At 49.2% G+C, this 18295-nt stretch overlaps 1 protein-coding gene across 2 annotated transcripts in view; it reads left to right on the forward strand.

The window, feature by feature from the left end:
• Positions 1 to 18295, forward strand: part of WIPF1 (WAS/WASL interacting protein family member 1) — a 129561-nt gene that overhangs the window by 32062 nt on the left and 79204 nt on the right. Inside the window, exon 1 of one of the 2 annotated variants that reach the window (XM_008258767.4) lies at positions 584 to 13794. The exons of the other annotated variant lie outside the window; for it this stretch is intronic. The gene's annotated coding sequence lies outside the window, so the exon portion shown is untranslated. Of the gene's footprint in view, positions 1 to 583; positions 13795 to 18295 lie in introns of those variants that run through there. 2 annotated transcript variants of the gene reach the window in all.

An 18295-nucleotide genomic window follows, 5' to 3' on the forward strand; every position in this document is an offset into this window, starting at 1 on the left:
CAGGGTGAAAGGCAGCACAGCCAAGCTCTTATGCCGTTTTACAGCTTGCTTGGGGGTGGGGCGAGTGTTCCTGCTGCATTTCATTCAGCAGCAGCTCGATGTCATCACTTCTCATGTAGAGACAATGGCTTTCCTCAGTGATGAGACATTAAATAATGCATCAAAAAGCATTCTATGACTTTTAAATATTTTTTAAAAATTAAATATATAAAAATTGTACAAATTATAGGTCACTATGTGATGTTTCAGTACTTGTCTGCATTATGTGATTAAAATGTTGTAAATATATTTCTTTCTTCAAATATTTAACATTTCTTTATGTTGAAAAACACCCCAAATCCTGCCTTTTGGTTATTTTTATTGAGAAGTATACCATACATTATCTATAGTCACCTAATGTGCAAAAGGAGCCAGACCTTCTTCTTCCCAACTGGCTACGCCTGATGCCTATCAGTCAGCCTTCCCCCATGTGCTCTTTTTGAAAAGCAGTAATCCTGTTGGTACAATGTGATAATTTTTTAATGTGATAATTTTAAAAAAGATTTATTTATTTTAAAGAGTTAGAGAGAGAGAGATCTTTTTTTTTTTTTTTTTTTTTTTTTTTTTTTGACAGGCAGAGTGGACAGTGAGAGAGAGAGACAGAGAGAAAGGTCTTCCTTTTTGCCGTTGGTTCACCCTCCAATGGCCGCCGCTGCAGCCGGCGCACCGCGCTGATCCTGGCAGGAGCCAGGAGCCAGGTGCTTTTCCTGGTCTCCCATGGGGTGCAGGGCCCAAGCACCTGGGCCATCCTCCACTGCACTCCCTGGCCATAGCAGAGAGCTGGCCTGGAAGAGGGGCAACCGGGACAGAATCCGGCACCCCAACCGGGACTAGAACCCGGTGTGCCGGCGCCGCAAGGTGGAGGATTAGCCTATTGAGCCACGGCGCCGGCTCGAGAGATCTTGCATCCACTGGTTCACTCCTCATATAGCCGCAGTGGCTGGAGCTGGGCCCATCCGGAGCCAGGGGCTTCCTTCAGGTCTCCCACATGGGTGCAGGGGCCCATCTTCCACTGCTTTCCCAGGCCCACCAGCAGGAAGCTGGATCGGAAGTGGAGCAGCTGGGACTTGAACTGTGGACCGTAAGGGTTGCCAGCGCCACAGGCAGAGGCTTTACCTGTTACACCACAGCGCCAGCCCTGATAATTATTTTAGGTTGATAGATAATGCTCATAGCACGTGCATCTGCCAAGTCATTGGAGCACACACAGGAAGTTCAAGCCGCCAGGGCTGAGGTGGCTGGTGCTCTGAAACACTGAACTGGTGACAGCCTTAGGCCTTCCCTTTGGAGCTGGTTGGGAGCCTTGTTTCTGGGGTCGTGGAGTCAGAAGTTAAAAGCCGGGGTATGGCAGGTCACAGGCAGACCTCCTGAGTGGCTGTGTGGAGAAATCTCTTCTTCCCTCCTGTTGTTCCTTTAGCGAGCAAAGTAGAAAGCCAGCTCCCTGTGGGTCACTCACTTGTCCTCAGTGTGTGTGGACATCGGCTCGGTGTTGGTGTTATGCAGGCTATGCCATGATCACGCAGGTTCTCGGGGTGGGGGGTGCCAGCGTGCGCATTCCTCACAGCCCCAGCTGCTGAAGTGAGCCTGGGCACGCAGAACCCAGAAATGCCCCCAGCACAGGTGTGACTGGATAGACGGGCGCTTTCCCTCTGCCAAAGACTTTGTCTTGTTCGGATACCTGTCTCTGTGTTAAAGAATGTTGTCAGGAGCTGTGCTCTTACCATTAATAGGAACACTGAGAAGTGTAAGGGAATCATCACTTTGGAGAAGAGCAGTCACAATGGCCTTTGGTTCAGTGAAGGTAGAAGGTTCAGGAAGCCTCCAGAGACAGGAGCTTGCAGAATGGGGGACAAAGAGGCTTTCTGTGCGTGTCTGCCCGGCACTGGAAGCTGCTGCAGAGGTTAATCCACTCCCAGTCGCAGGCTTGGTTTGGAAGCTCTAACACTCCGTGCACACCCAGAGTGCACCCTTGAGAAACTGGGTGAACTAGTTGCTGGGAGGCAAGGAGGCCGCGATCCTGCCCACATGCAGAAGCACCTGCAGGCTGCCATCGCTGGTCCCAGCCCCAAGGAGGCAGCACTGGCAAGAGCGTGTAAGTGGACTGTGCGGTGGAGAGAGGGGCTGGCTTTACCTGGGAGGGTCTGGGAGGCAGAGGCCACCTCCTGAGCCAAGGCCGAGATTGGACCCTGACCCCGAGGAGCTGACTGCTCTCAGTGCCAGCAGAACCTAAAACTGACCTGCACTTCAGGAGAGCTGAGCCGAGAGCTGCCTGGAGGGAAGGGTGTGCTGTAACTTGGCCTGGGCTGCTGTTGTTGGGCCAGGGGGAGCCTCGGGGAGACACAGACCCACCCGGGCCGGACATTCAGTGAAGCTCAATTTCCAGTCAGGGGTGAGATGGAGAGCGCACATCTACTGGGAATGACTCTCCATCACTCTTTTTGTTGTTTTGTATTCTTGTATTTATTTATTTCATTTCTCTACCAGCCCAGTGCGGCCCTGAGAAGAGACACAGGAGAGGCTCAGGTAAACACACGTTCTCTACTCCCACGTCCTAGAGACGGGAGGCACAGCGCGCCAGGCAGGGAGGGCCATGTGGGGAGACTCCAGGGTGACCAAGAGGCAGAGGCCGGGAGCAAGGGATGTTTCCATCAGCGCCTTCGTTGAGCTTTCCTTAGGAAAGGCAGGGCAGGGCAGTTTAGGATTAGCCAGTTTCAAAACGTAAATGGGTCCTGAACTCTTGGGGTGGGCCCTGGCTGATGCATCCCTGGGACGGTCAAGGCCGAGGAATACTGCCTCCTGGGATGCATGGGCCTGAGAGACCTGGCTCAGGGGTGGTTAGTTGAAGTGTTAGAGCCTGGTCCTGGCCGGGCCCTTGCTGCCTCTGGGAACTGCTGTAGGAGGAGCAGTCTCTCCCAGCGAGAAAGTTTCTATTAAGATGTCAAAACATTGTAATGCTCAGGAAGTGTGTGTGTGTGTGTGTGTGTGTGTGTGTGAGATAGAGTGTGTGTGCTCATGTGCTTATATGTGCACACAGATGTGTACAGTACACAGATGAAACAGCTGGCTGCCATTTATGGGCCTTAGCATGTGAGAAGTCTCCAGGTCTCCCGTGTGGGGGTGGCAGGGGCCCAAGCACTTAAGCCACCTTCTGCTGCTTTTCCTGGGCTGTGAACAGGGAGCTGGATGGGAAGTGGAGCAGCTGGGACACGAACCGGCATCCCTATGGGAAACTGGCATTGTAGGTGGTGGCTTTACTCACTGTACCACAATGCCGGCCCCTAAAGTATGTGATTCTCAACGGTGGTGACAGCACTGAGAGCCATGAAGGGAAGCTGCTGTGGGTGCCTCCCCTGTCCAGGCTTTCCAAGGGTGCACACGCTGTGCAGAATGGTACATGAAGAGGCCATCGCTGTGTATTACCTCCCCCGTTCTCTCTCGGGCATTGTTGTGCCTGAGCCAGTGCAAACAGAGGAGCACCATGCCCTAAAGAATTCTTGACCCTGAAGCTCAAAGCAGCAGGGTTTATGAAGGCAAAAACCACAAGGAGGGGCGGGGGAATACATGGTTACTAGGGTCAGGCTGACCTAAGGCGTATGTGAAACTAATATCATTTACAATCTTGATAACACCAATTATAGTCTTGACCTTAGTCCAGGTACCGACCTAAATCATAGGTGGGACAGACGAATTACAATCTTAACATTAATCCAGGTGCAGGCTATCTGTTTTAAGCTTGAGCGACCATGCTAGGGCGTTTCTGTTTTGCTAAGCAGGATGCAGTGTACTATTATTGTTTTGAGTTTTAGACCATAGTTAGTTTCGGACCAGAGTCTCACCGAGGGGGGTGCTCTAAAGTGGAGTCCTTACCATCAAGGTGTTTCTTCAGCATGAAGACTTGGATTTGTGTAAGTCAAATGTGTTGTTACGCCAGCTGTACAGATGAGAAATGCAAACCCTGGCGTGTCAGTCCCTTGACTGCTTGGGCATTCTTGGATTTTTTTCTTGGATCAATTGAGGCAGTTTATCATTAAGGATAACTTGATTTTGTTTTTTGTAACCTTAAATCCTGTGTTTGATCAGGTCAGGTGCCTTTTTTCAAATGCTAAATTCATACATCCAGTTATACATTCTGTAACACACTGTATTTGGTCACAACTTTTTTTTTTAAGATTTATTTTATTTATTTAAAAGAGTTACAGAGAGAGGTAGAGAGAGAGGTCTTCCATCCATTGGTTTACTCCCCACATGTTCACAACAGCTGGAGTTGAGCCAATCCAAAGCCAGGAGCTTCTTCCAGGTCTCTTATGTGGGGTGCAGGGGCCCAAGGATTCGAGCCACCTTCCACTGCTTTTCCAGGTGCATTAGCAGGGAGCTGAATTGGAAGTAGAGCAACTGGGACTTGAACCGATGTCCATATGGGATGCTTGCGCTGCAGGCCAGGGCTTTAACCCGCTGTGCCACAGCACCAGCCCCCACAATTAATAAATAAATAATTATTTCATTTGAGAGGGAGGAGGAAGGGGGGTTGCAGAGAGAGGTTGAAAGATCCCAATCACTGGTTTGTTCCCCAGATGTCTGGGAGCTGGGTTTCCCTTGTGGGTGACAAGGACCTAACTAGCTGCTGCCTGCTAGGGTGCATATTAGCGGGAAGCTGAAAACAGAAGCAGAGCCTGGACTTGCCTAGAGACATTCCAGTATGGGATGCAGACTTCCCAAGCAGTGGCTTAACCGTGGCGCTAAACGCCTGCCCTGGTCACAACCTATCTGCCCCTGCGTACTCCTTACTGATAAGGTTTCACACTTTAAAAAAAAAAAAAAAGATTTTGTTTATTTATTTGAGAGGTAGAGTTTCACACAATGAGAGGGAGAGAGAGAGAGGTCTTCCTTCCAGTGGTTCACTCCCCAAATGGCCACAATTGCTGGAGCTGCGCGAATCTGAAGCCAGGAGCCAAGTGCTTCTTCCTGGTCTCCCAGGCAGGTGCAGGGGCCCAAGAACTTGGGCCATCTTCTACTGCTTTCCCAGGCTACAGCAGAAAGCTGCATTGGAAGAGGAGCAACAGGGACTCGAACCAGCACCCATATGGGATGCTGGCACCACAGGCGGAGGATTAACCATGGTGCCAGCCCCAAGGTTTCACACTTATAAAATCTAGTTACTAGAAATCTCAGCACACTTTGATGACTGTCACAGTCGTAAGGGAAGTAAAGGTAACTAAATTATTGTAATGTTTCATTCAGTGCTGTTCCACCTCCACTTCTATCCCTGTTAGGAATTCTCCACAGGGCACCTGTGCAGTCCATACGGAGTGTTCAGGAAGCATATTTCAGTGAGCACCCCCATGTTAGACACAGAGATGTATAAATTTGTCCTCAGGGGTAGTTGGTGGGCATCGTGTTGCTTTCAGTACTGTATTTGAGAGGTATGCAGCCATCACTTAGTAAACTGCACCCTTGTTTTATTTTAGGCACCACCTAGAGGACCAACTTTAGTTACAGAAGTTGATTGAAGGCAAAGAAAATAATAGGTGCTGATGTACACAGAGAAGGGTTTCCCGGCCCATTTTGACTATTACTGATTAATAAGACCTTGGGAGCTGTGTCTGTTTTGAAGTTTGCTTCCTCTGCAGAATCATGTAATTCAGCCCGTCTGCAACCACTTCCAAATCCAAATCACAGTCCAGAAAAGCCGTGATAAACACATGTGGCTGGGCTTGACGTTGCTCAGCTGGATGTGACCCGCACTCCTAAGTACGCTGAGTAAATGCTCAGACCCCCCGGTCAGATTCTTCGGGAGTCTCGTTCAAAGAAAAGACGTTTGACTACCAGGAGCCCTGTGGGGACCCATGCCTTGTTCATCCAGGTGGTTCTGAAGGGTGCGGATTCCGGGCTTTACACTCCACCCACACAGATTCGCCAGGATTCTGTGAGCGACCAATCCCGCACCTGCACGGATGACTGCTGTCAACATCTCTTAGCCACGTAGTTCTCACTAGCTGTGACGCTTTCTTCATTTTTTTTTTTTAAATTACAGAGATGTGACTCATTTGCTGTCTAATTCCTTGTTTTTGATCAGGTGTTAACACTTTCCGCTCTTCCAAATGTAGGAAGGTCGCAGTGGAGCCCCCTCCAGGCCCCAATGTCCTTGAAGACTTCCTGCCCTGTTCCTGGCTGGACTGTGCCTCCATGGCATGGCCTGCAGCTTCCTAATGTCCTACACTGCCTGCCTGCAGAGCACCCTCGGAAATGGAGTTCTGTGCTTCACTCTGACTGCTTTTCCTGTGAGGAAGTCTAATACTGAATTTCCTGAGAATAAAATCCACTTAGTAACAGCAGCCACCACTTAGGTACTGCACAGGCTAAGCTCTTTTGATGCAGCATCACACTTAATACTCAGAAAAGTATCGCATGTTGACAAACAGAAGCCCCAAAGGAATTAAGCAATTCACTGCAGCTGGTAAGTAATGGATCTGACTTTAGAGCCCAGGCAGTTCGTTTCCACAGTGCTTCCTTTTGGAAATGATAGGAGCTTATTGACCAATTCTGCTCTTCAAGTATTGAATAAAGGGTAGGAGCACCTGCACAGGAAGACTGTGCAAATAGAGAATTAGGTATTTTGTTTTGGTACCATTTTGTGTGTGTGAGGGAGAGAACCCCCAATTCTGAACTGGAGCCACAAATCTGCATAATCAGGTTCTCCTGAACATTAGGATTCCCCCAACACCATAGGCACACTTTTTTTTTTGACAGGCAGAGTGGACAGTGAGAGAGAGAGACAGAGAGAAAGGTCTTCCTTTGCCATTGGTTCACCCTCCAATGGCTGCCGCGGCCGGCGCGCTGCAGCTGGCGCGCTGCGGCCGGCGCACTGCACTGATCCGATGGCAGGAGCCAGGTGCTTCTCCTGGTCTCCCATGGGGTGCAGGGCCCAAGGACTTGGGCCATCCTCCACTGCACTCCCTGGCCACAGCAGAGAGCTGGCCTGGAAGAGGGGCAACCGGGACAGAATCCGGTGCCCCGACCGGGACTAGAACCCGGTGTGCCGGCGCCGCAAGGTGAAGGATTAGCCTATTGAGGCGCAGCACCAGCTGCACACTTCTGAATTGCTGACCTGGCCTTGCCTTGCCTTGTATTACTAGTATGTTTTCTGTCCAACCTAAAGGAAACAAGCAGCCAAAGGATGAGGGCCCCTTGGTTCCCGGTGCTGTCTCTCTGCTTCCTCTGGAGCTCTGTGTTGATGAGACTTCCTAAAACTTATCCTTGAACAGCAAAGCTTATCTGTCCCTAAACCAGTCTTTTTGTGAAGAAGGGAACTTGGCATTTTCTTTCAGTGTTTTGATCTACAGTAAAGCTGAATGAAGGGCCTGGTTATTTGTAATTCAATTGTGTGACACTGAAAAGGAGTTAGCTTGTTGGCATCGGGCCCTGTAGAATGCCAAAGAATGACGCCTCTAGGTAGGGCTGTGGCTTTGAGGGCAACTGTCAGAGGACTTGGCGATTCTGGCTTAGATGACATTACAGTAGCATAGACAATGTACCAGTTGTAGTACACCAGCAAGAGAACTTTCTTGACCTTTCAGTTTCCCCTTAGCTGCTCCCAGAGCTCAGAGCCGTGGTGTGTGGTGTCTTTTTGCATGGCTTCTGATGAGAAGTGCCTCTGCATGACATCATGCCCATATATCCCCCAGAAACAGTGTAGGAACAGCTGCTCTGGGGTCTGGCTGGACTGTCCAACTTAAAATCTAGAGCAGTGACCCCTGGGGACATCCCTCACTGTGTGACTCCCTGCATGACCCCCACATGTGCGCATGGGTCTGAATGTCTCTCAGAAACGCAACAAGGAGGCAGGTTTGGTGTGTATTGGAAATGATAGAGGACTTGTAGTCAGAAACTTCAGGTCTGCATCTCAGGTCTATGACTTACTTACACATCCTACCAACTCCTGAAACTTAATCTCGTCATTTGTAATATGAGAGTGATTAAAAGTTATATTTATGAGGCTGGTGTTGTGGCACAGTGGGTTAAGCCACTACTTCTTGTGTGGGCATCTAATATCAGAGTGCAGGTTGGAGTCCCAGCTACTCAGCTTCCAATCCAGCTCCCTGCTAAAGCACCTGGGAAGGCAGTAGAAGACGGCCCAAGTGCCTGAGCCCTTGTACCCATGTGAGAGACCTGGATGGCGTTCAGGTCTCCAGGCTTTGGCCTGGCTCAGCGCTGTCTATTGAGGCCATTTGGGAGTGAACCAGTAGATAGAACATTCATATTCATTCATTCATTCTCTCTCTCTCTTTCAAAAAACAAGCAAACAGAAGTAAAAGCAAATTTTACATATATTTATGAGGCTAAATTGAAAAATGTTATATAGAAGCAGAAACATGCTTTTTAGGTATTTACCACTTCTTTGTGGTACACACCAGGATTTTGGTTCAGTAAACAGAGGTACTAACAGCTCTTTAATCAGTTGCTGTGTCTTTATCCCCATCCCGTGTGCCCTACATGCCAGCATTCTCTGACCAATGAAATATGGAACTTAAATGTTAACTCCATATTCTCCACCCCCCTCACCCCCACAGAAACAGAGACACACACGTAAAAATCCACACAGAGCCCTTATTTTATGGCCGGCTTTCTCCCATCCATCCTGCAATATCAAAGCTTTTAAAAAATGACCATCGACTTATTTTTAGAAAAGAAAAAAAAAAACGGGTTGTGGATTCTTGTTTATTACTGTGACTCCTCAGTCAGGCACGAGGACCCTCAGATGTCTGTCCTCCTGTCTGGCGGCATTCTTTTCCTGGTTGAGCTGCTGGATTCTGCAGAGGATGTGCTTACGTTCATGGGGGGGGGGGGGGTGTCTCACCTGATTCTAGGATGGATTCTTCAGCGGGTGGTGATTCTTAGTGTCTGCGAGTGAGGGGACAGGAAATGCACTGACAGCTCACGACAGCTGTCCTTAAGCACAATTTGACTTCCTCTTTTCCAATTTGGATATCCCTTATTTCTTGCCTAGCTTCTCTGGCTAGGATGCCATTGAAGCCTCAGACAAGGGGGACTGATATTTGATGCAGTAGTTGACACCCTTGGGGATGCCCATATTTACTATCAGAATCCCTCTGCTCAAAGCCTGGCTCCATTTCGGATCCAGATTGGTGCACATGGGAGGTAGTAGGTGATGACTGAAATACTTGGGTCCCTGCTGTTCGTATGTGAGACTTGGATGGAGTTCCAGGCTTCTGGCTTGGTCCTGGCCCAGCCCCAGCTGTGCAGGCATTTGGAGAGTGAACTGGTGGGTGGGAGATCTCTGTCCTTCGATCTCTGTGTATCTTATTGCCTTTCAGATAAATAAAAGAAAAAAATTAACAAGATGGATCCTGCCCCCACCCCTCTCTAAGCACTTGAAAATTAAAATAGGATCTTTTTATATGAATTCTTGGGTCACAAGGGAAATCAGATTTCCTATAGTCTATTTTAAAATTAACAATGAGAATGCAACACATCCAAGTGTATGGGTTTAGACAAAATTAAAGCTTTTATTTAAAAGGGCTTAAAATAAATTCGATCATAACCTGAAAAACTAATAGAAGAAAACAAAGTAAAGGGAAGGAAGTAATAAAGATAAAGCAGAGCTCGTGAGTTGCAAGAAAACTGGAGTTGGCAGCCAGGCAGGTTTCCCAGGACAGCTGCCGGAATGGGGCTGGAAGGTGGAGGTGTGGGATAAACAGCACAGTCCCTGCCCTCCTGCGCCTTAGCTTTGGTTGGGATGAAAAATGCATGCAGAAAATAACTGGAGAGTACAAGTGAGGCAGTAGAGTGCCCATATATGAGTTACCCGTGGTAAATCCACCCATCTCAAAGAGTAGCACTAGGGCTCCCAGAGTCTGATCAGACACAGCTCAGCTTGCAAGTCTGCTTCAGATTTACCAAGGGACCCCGAAAAGGTTAGCTGACTCCCCACGCAAGCTTGGTTTCTTTGTAGAGGAGAGATCACAGCACTTACTTCCTAGGTTGCTAATGCAAATTAAATGCAAGTCTGTGTGCTGGGCGCTGAGCCTGGTGAGTGAGTGCTGAGATGAAGCCAGTGCAGTTTCTCTGTTGTCCCTTCAGGGTGCTGGAGAGATGATTCGGGCACTGTGAACCTCTTGGTTCATGTTACACGAGAATGGGGACAAGAAATAGTTTCACAGTAGCCAGGTCCTCCCTACCTGGATGAAAAGATGGGGCTTTTCATCCGAGCCCATTTGTGAAATACGCCACATTGGTGAATGGGTGAATTAGTCTCTGTCCATTAAAAGGAAAAGAGCAGGGGATTGTTAGCTGGAGAGCAGTTCCTGACCTCAGAGGGGGAAAGCAGAAACACGGAGTCCTGCCCCCTGCTGGCTGACCAGGCAGCGGCTCCCAGACCGAAGCTGCTCCGCCTGGCCCTGCTCCAGCTTCGGCATCGGCTCCCCTGGCACCACACGGGACTCCTGACATCTTGGGAAAGCGATGCAGCAAATACAAAAGGACTCGGGTAGTAAGCCCAGCAAACAACTTAACATTTCCCTTTGTGCATCTGTATTAGGGCTTGCTGAGAATCTGTGGTTGCAGCAAAGTTACAGTTTGTCTAGGAGTAGGTAAAAATCTTGAGATTTTAAAGCAAAGCCTATAGATGCTACACGTCGTACCACTTCAACAAAAATGTTGGTTCAGTAGGGGGGAAAATTGGTGAAGAAAGATGTCTACTGGTTGAAAAAATGGATTAATTGATCTACTTCCACCATTCCCAAGATGCTATCAAACTTGTAAGGTGCACCATTAAATTAAAGACAGGTTAGGAAGGGGAAAAAGACATATTAACAAGGCGAGCATTGTGACGCAGTGGGTTAAGCTGCTGCCTATGACGCTGGTACCCCATGTGAACACCAGTTCAGTTTCCAGCTGCTCTGTTTTGGATTCAGCTGTCAGCTCATGTGCCTGGGAAAGCAGTGGAAGAGGACCCAAGTGCTTGGGGCCCTGCTACCCACATGAGAGGTCAAGATGGAGTCCTGGGCTCCTGGCTTTGGCCTGGTCTAACCTTGGCTATTGTGGGCTTTAGGGGAGTGAAACAGCAGATGAAAGATATATCTGTGTGTGTGTGTGTGTTTGTGTATATGTGAAAGATACATTTGTATATGTGTATGTGTGTGTCACCCTGCCTTTCAGATTAAATAAATAGAACTTTATTTTTAAAAACATTGATAGAGATATGTCAAAGGAACACAGGCTCCAATGGAAGGAGTTCCGAGTAGCCATAGCTGAAACAATTTGAGCAAGAAAAGAAGTAGAGTTATAGCCAAGAGTATCAAATAAATATCCATGAGGCTGTAGTGATACAGTCAGATGAATGAATGATTTCATAAATGTGGAGAGGAGATAGATTGCCCATGCAGAGGGATTCCAAGTAGTTCACAGGTGCTGCATCCCCCAGGACTTCCTTCCACAGCCACTGCATGGGCAGGTGGGGAGGTGGGGGACACCTTCAGGGTGGAGAGACCTGACGGACACTACCGCAGCCAGGCCGTCAAGGCCAGCGCAGACAGTACTAAGTCTCGTTTTTTGATGTGTGTGCACGTGATCAGAGTAAAATGGTGCCTTACCTGTGTGTGGTGCCCCTCCAAATGCTCCTTCATCCCAGTCTCACCGTGAGACACATCCCAGGCGTGGCACGTTCTGCACAGTCCCTGCACGATGCACCTCGAAGCTGCAAGGGTCATGGGAAACCAGGAAAGTCTGAGGAGCTGACACAGCCAGGGTTAGCCTGAGGAGCGTGGTGACTGAATGTCATGTGGAACAGGAAAAGGACATCAGATGCGAACTCAGGAAGTTGAGTAAACCACGGGCTTTACTTAATGGTGCATCCCTGTTGGTTTATTAATTATAATTTATATTTCATCCTGATCCTAATATGTTAATGTCTAGAGACTGAGCGTAGGAGGTATGAGAACTCTCCCTACCGTCCGTTCATTTTTTCTGAGAATCTACAGCTGTCATGAAAAACATAGTCTGTTAAAAATGTGTATGTGTCTAGGCAGAAGGAAAAATTCACAGAGAGAAGGCCTGTTAGGGATTTTTAAAGAGAAATGATAAACTGTTTGTTCAGACTTTTAAAAATGCCCATGAGAGCACAGCTTAAGCAGAACATACATAATCTTTGTTGAAAAATGGAACTGGCAGTTTAACCCAGAGTGGGACACTTCCAGATACCTTCAAATGGAATCATTATTATTTTTCATCTGTGTAGTATTTTGTTTTTTCCCAAGTTCTTTGTGATTTCTGACTCCAAGATGGCAGCTTTGCCGTGTCTGTAGCGTGGACAGGCGTCCTGGCCTCACCGGCTAACCTAAAAGTGCGGCTCCATCAGAAAGCCTGCCATCACTGGCAGGGTGGTGACAGTTCTGGGTGTTTTCAGAGCCAGCGGTGCAGTCAGCGGTGGGTCCCCGACCCTGGCTCCTGGGGCTGCTTTTCTTCCGTGGGGCGTCCCCTACGGAAAACTTCCCTGGGGAATTGCAGGGTAATAGCTTCAAGACGTGGGTCTTGCCTACAGTTACCTTTCTCAAAGACACAACCAAATCCCTTGGAAAGCGGTTTTTAAAGAGAGTGCTGTCAGAGCAGCCACACAGAAACAGCTCTGGGGTTTGTGCGCCGAGTCATGCCGGCCGCCCTGTGGGACATTCCCTCAGTCCAGGACATGGTTTTACTCCCACTCACCACTTCCTACATCCACAAATTACGGTCTGCCTGGACCTTTCTGAGCGCTGCGGGCACTGGAAAGAGGAAGACAGCAACCAGAAAGCTAGAAATGGCGCCTCAGGCTCTTGCCTTGACCCTGCCCCAGGTGCCTCCTGGTCTCCCCTGTCCAGGGCAGAGAGAGGCAAATCTGGGCATTCTCCAGGGGGCTGTTTCGGGGTCATCCTTGGAGCCCCCCTTGCCCAGGGCTCATCCCCGCCCCTCCTGCCCCCAGAAAGACAATGCCAGTGCTTGCAGGGGAAACCAAGAATTGGTGTATTTTGGAGGCTGGTGGTTTGGGGGGGGGGGAGGTGCGGGAAGCATTTGTCAGTTGTTCAGCTGGGATGCGGCTTTGTTTTCTGAATCAAGGCTGAGTGCACACTGCCTGACAGCAGGACTAAATAGACGCCGTGCCAACTTGAGACTGGCCAGGAAATTCAGGTTGAGTGGCTAAGACAGCAGTAGGATCCAGAACCCTGACCGAGACCTGGGTGTGCTTCTTCAATGTGGTGCTCCCCTAGAAAAGAGTGTGGGGACATCCTGGAGGCCACACCCACCAGGGCCCCTCCTCAGCAGCTCTTGGGGGTTGGCCGGAGAGCACCCAGGCTCCAGGCTTCACCACAGGGTGCTGCCCCTGCTCAGCGGCACCCCGCAACCCCAGCATGAGGGGCCTGGGGCTGAAGACTGTCCCTGCCATCCCTCCCTCCCTGTGGAGTCAAGAGATGCTGGGGGCCCAGCCCTTACTCCCCCTGGCCTGTTTCTTTACCTGCGCCCAGGGAGCACCCTGGACAAGCTGGGGGACCCCCACAGAGACGGTCATTGCTGTAACCATGGGGTTACCCCATGTGGAGCGAGCAGCGAGCCGATCTTATCACATGCCTGTGACCAGGCTGAGAGGCAGTGGAAGAAGGTGCAGTGAGGAAGTGTGATGTCACGTGCAGCAGTTACAGGAAACTGACTAGAAGACAGCAGGGGAACTTGAGAACTCCTCTTTTTCAGCGGACTAAAACAACTCAGGTCAGTGCTTATTTTTTTCTCCAGGAAACCTTTTGTAGTCACCCTAAAATACCTAACCGATTCTCTTTTCTTGACATGTCTTTAACTGTTTCTCTAATGGGAAGAAATTGCTCTGGGTTTGTGTGTATGGACCAGTGCATAGCTGCTAACCGCACGTTGTTAGAGGAACAAACATTGAGCCATTATGGTGAAAATGAAATTCTCAGAAGCTCTTGCTTCCTTGTTTAAAACTTCGGTGCCTTTTAAATACACAAAACTTCAGATGTTCATGAAATAACTTATTTTATGGAGTTCAGCGAAGCCTCCCCTCGTTGTTGCTGATTAGCATAAATCTGAAATGGGATAGATCAGCTTGTGTTTGCAGATGTATGTGGGGTGTTCAGCGGCATCAGAAAATGCAGAAATGCTGCGCATAAAAACATGGGCCGCAAGGCTGTGGGCAGAAGGTGGCTGTGTTCAGTGGACTTTCCATCTCACAAAACTCGTTTGTTTTGCCTTGTATATCATATTAAAATGATTTGTCAGGTCTTTATTAATTCTTGAGTTTGTTTTTTTATTTCTGCCCTCTTTTTCCCCCCTTTCCTTCTCTTTACTGACATAAACGGCAGCAGAGAGGAAGGGGTTGGGCAGCTTGAACTTGAGATGAGGAAGTCTTTGCCTGCATAAGAGTTTAAGAAGCCAGAGCAGCGGGGAGCTGCAGCACAGCAGAGCCTGCAGAGGCCATGAGGCTGAGCTGTTCCTAGAGCTCTCTTCTCTGCCCTGAGCTTCTGTGGAAGGGAAGATTGGAGGGTGTACTGAAGAGCCAGACGTGTGGCTGGAGAGTTGGAAAACAGGAACCCAAAAACATCTGAAAGGCCCGAGATGATCCATCCTGTGGCCAGTGAGGGACAGTTTCCAAGAAGTCAATAAAAGGCCCTTACACGGTGGCCCCTGGGGTTCTCAGCCTCACAAGAGTGCTTCAAGATGGACTGAAAGGGGAAGTTTATTCTGGTGCAAAACATTTTGAGATCTGTGCATAAGAGGGGGTCTTCAAAAAGTTCATGGACAAATGCATGTTATGGAAAACTGCACATAGAGATTTCTAAAAAGTGCACCAAAATAAACTTAGTTTTTCATCCTGCTTCCATGAGCTGTGTATCTGGAACACGGAAATGCCTCTAATCTGAGTTAGGGAAGGTAATTGTTGGGTCCTTGAACTGTCGGTAAGCTCTAGGACAGGCCAGCCAGACAGGTTGCTGGGCTTTTTTTGGATGTTTTGGAACACATGTTAGATGCGGCTCTGCGTGAACGCAGTCGGGCGGGCTGGGCAGCAGCCGGGCTTCCGGTTCCATCCGCGTCTTCATTCCAGCCCAGAGGGTGCTCCAGGAGGAGGGCGTCACGGCGTCGTGCGTTGTTTATATCCCGTGATGAAAGAAAAATTGTTGTTGATGATGTCCTCAGATTGCCACATATTTTTCATTTTTTGCTACCGTGTTATGCAAGAAAATGGAGAGGAAGCAGGCAGACTCGGGGAGGAGCCTCAGCCTGGCCGCTGCAGAGCCCCCCTCCCCCAGCTCTGATGGGGGCCCGCGGTGGGGATTGGACTTTATTGTGGACTGGAGCCCTTTATGCAAGCACCTGGAGGAGACCCTGGGGTGGGCGCCACAGTGGGATGCGCCTGACGCCGTCCGGTGAGCACCAGCACTAGGCTCCCAGCTCAGCACTGGCTGCACACCTCCGTTTTGCTTTGCTCTTTCACTTCGAGCCTTGCTGATAGGGGAGTGTGGTGTCGTGCTAACCTGCTGCACACACTGGAAAGGGGCTTTTGGTTCCAGTGCTCGCCAGACGGGCCTGAGTTCGCCCTTGCAAATGCATCGGTCCACAAGGGGCGCCCACTCCTTCGGGGGCATCTGGGTCTCCCTGGCCGTTTCTTAGCCCCTCCTCCGCCTTTCGGCTTCCGCTGCATACCTTCGTGTTTGCGATGCAGGCAGAGGGTGCTGGAGCACCCCTGTTAGGCGGCGCCTCGGGGCTGGGGCTGGGGCTGAGGCCTGCGAGGAGCTGGAGCATCCCGGTGGCAGGTGGAGAGCACCGGGGCCGTGAGTCTCGAGTGTGCATTTTAGGCAGGAGTTACCGCGGGGCTGAACACCGAGTTCAGTTCAAAGGTCAGAGTGGAAAGAGACCAGTAGTCACCTTTATTTAGCCCAGTGAGAAAATGGTGACATTCGCGGGGAAGAACATTATGGACACATTACTGAATTCTCGAAGTAAGAACAGGGCTGACTGCACAGCTCCCTCTTCTCCACACCCTCACCTGCCAGGGCACTTCAAAAAGGTCATGGACAATGGCATGAAAACGTATTATTTTAGTGCAAATGATTTTTAAGCACATGCAGTTTTTTCATATATGTGTTTTTCATGAACTTTTTGAAGAGCTTTCGTGTGTGTGGATTTCAGGAATTTTTGCATCAAAATAAATGTCTTTTCCTCCCATTTTCTGTGGAGCTCCCGCAGTGCCCTGATACAGGCCTCTCCTCTTGAGTCCCGGCTAGCTCGAGTCACGCTTCAAGTAAGCATGCACAGCTGTGGATGGATACACACCAAACACTCGTGTTAGTAACGACAAGAAAATAAGAAAGAAAACTCTGAGGAGGGCAGCCTTTACAGGATAGAATTCATTCATCTTTGGTCACATTGTGAGTTGCCGGAGCAAATCCAGAGGCCCAACCCTCTGGGGAGAAGTTCCTGGGCACTGTTACCACGGTGACACAGGAGGATGCTGGGATGCAGAGGGCTGGGTTTCAATAAAACACACATAACGTACACTGTGCCGTCCTAACTGTGAAGTGTATGGTTTAGTACTGTTAAGTGTATTTACGTTGTTGTTCAGCCAATCTCCAGAACCTTTTCATCCTAACTGAAACTTGACAGCCACTAAATAGCTCCCTGTGGCCCCTCTCCCACCAGGCCCTGGCAACCATCATTCTACCTTCTGTTACTAGGAGCGTGACTGCTCTAGGTCGCTCATACGCATACATGTGGAATCATGTGACTGCTTTATTTCACTTAACAGCTTTCGCATCTATCACGTGGTAGCATGTCAGAATTTTATTTCTTTTGAAGGCTAAATACCATTTTGTTGTAGGTATATGTCATAATTCCTTTGTCCATTCATCTGCTGTTTGGGCTGCCTCCCTCTTTTGGCTGTTGTGAATGATGCTGCTGTGATCATGAAAGCGCGAATCTCTCTTTGGGACCCTGCACTGTTTTTTGCCTATAACCTAGAAGCGGGATTGCTGCATCATCATAAGGCAATTCTGTGTTTAGCTTCTGAGATTCACCCAGGAATATGCCTTTGCATCCCATCCTCCCTCCAAACAGACCACCTGGAGGATAACCCCAGAGTGCCGTGGTGGGGGAGACGCGGCAGCTTGGCGCCGCCTGGGTGGTGACTCGTAGGAGGCGCTGTCTTCTAACTGAGATGGACACCCATCCCACTGCCAGGGAAGGGATTGCCCGTGTGCCTCATCCGTCTCTCCCTCTGCTATTTCAATTTCCCTCCATTTCTTCGTTAGTCAGAAGGTTAGTGCTGTTAAAAAGAAAAAATCCTCCATTGCTTCCTCTCTGCCAAGAAATGGCACCAGAAAATGACAAGAATGGCTACGTTTGTTATGAAAATGACAAGAACGGTTTATGAAAGGGCAGAGAAAGCTTTTCCTGGGAAAGAATAAACTGGGAATAGATGCGTTGTCAAAGTGGAAGTCTGACACAGTGTAACTGCCTAGCGTGTGTGACAGCCCATGCCTGCATGGTGCATGCCAGCCATATACTGCCCACACTGTAAATTCTCAGTGCATATGAGAGCTTGCTGCTTGATTCCAGTGACATATTCACCAGAGTGCTTATTCTGGTATTTTCTGGCATGAATTCAGCTTTTTTCTTCCTGTGGTCATGCCTAAATTTTAATACGTCGTATTTCAAATTAACTCTGTATTATTTTGTATTCCTAGTATGGCTTAAAAACAGCCTTTTGTCACAGTAGGATACAAGATATGAATGTGTGTGTGTGTGTGTGTGTGTGTGTGTGTGGTATAATAGGGGGAAATTCTTTAGAACATAAGTTTTGTCAATTAAAAGTCATTCTGGTATCTTAGAGCCTTCAGATATTTGGACTCTGCTGCTGGCTCCGGACCAGGGAGTTGTTCCTAACTACCCATCTAGATGCATTGGGAGGGTCTGTCGTTGCACTGTCCCTTCTGTAAGTCACCGCTTTGCTCAATGGTGGTGACTTGGAGCACCGTCTTTGATTTCCAGGCCAGCAGCAGGTAGACTTAGTCTTCCTCAGAGGCTTAGGGAACCTGCGGAATGATCCTGACTCCTAAACACTGGGGTGGGACCAGCAGCGGAGAGGCTGCCCAGCTCTGCAGGAGGCCGCGGAGAGGGGGCTGGGAAAGGGGGAGAACTGGAGTTCCAACTCCGCCTCCTCATTGCCCTGTGACTTCTCAGGAAAGCCCCAGTCCAGAGG

Source organism: Oryctolagus cuniculus, chromosome 3 (genome assembly GCF_964237555.1).
Source record: "Oryctolagus cuniculus chromosome 3, mOryCun1.1, whole genome shotgun sequence".
Taxonomy (NCBI): Eukaryota; Metazoa; Chordata; class Mammalia; order Lagomorpha; family Leporidae; genus Oryctolagus; species Oryctolagus cuniculus.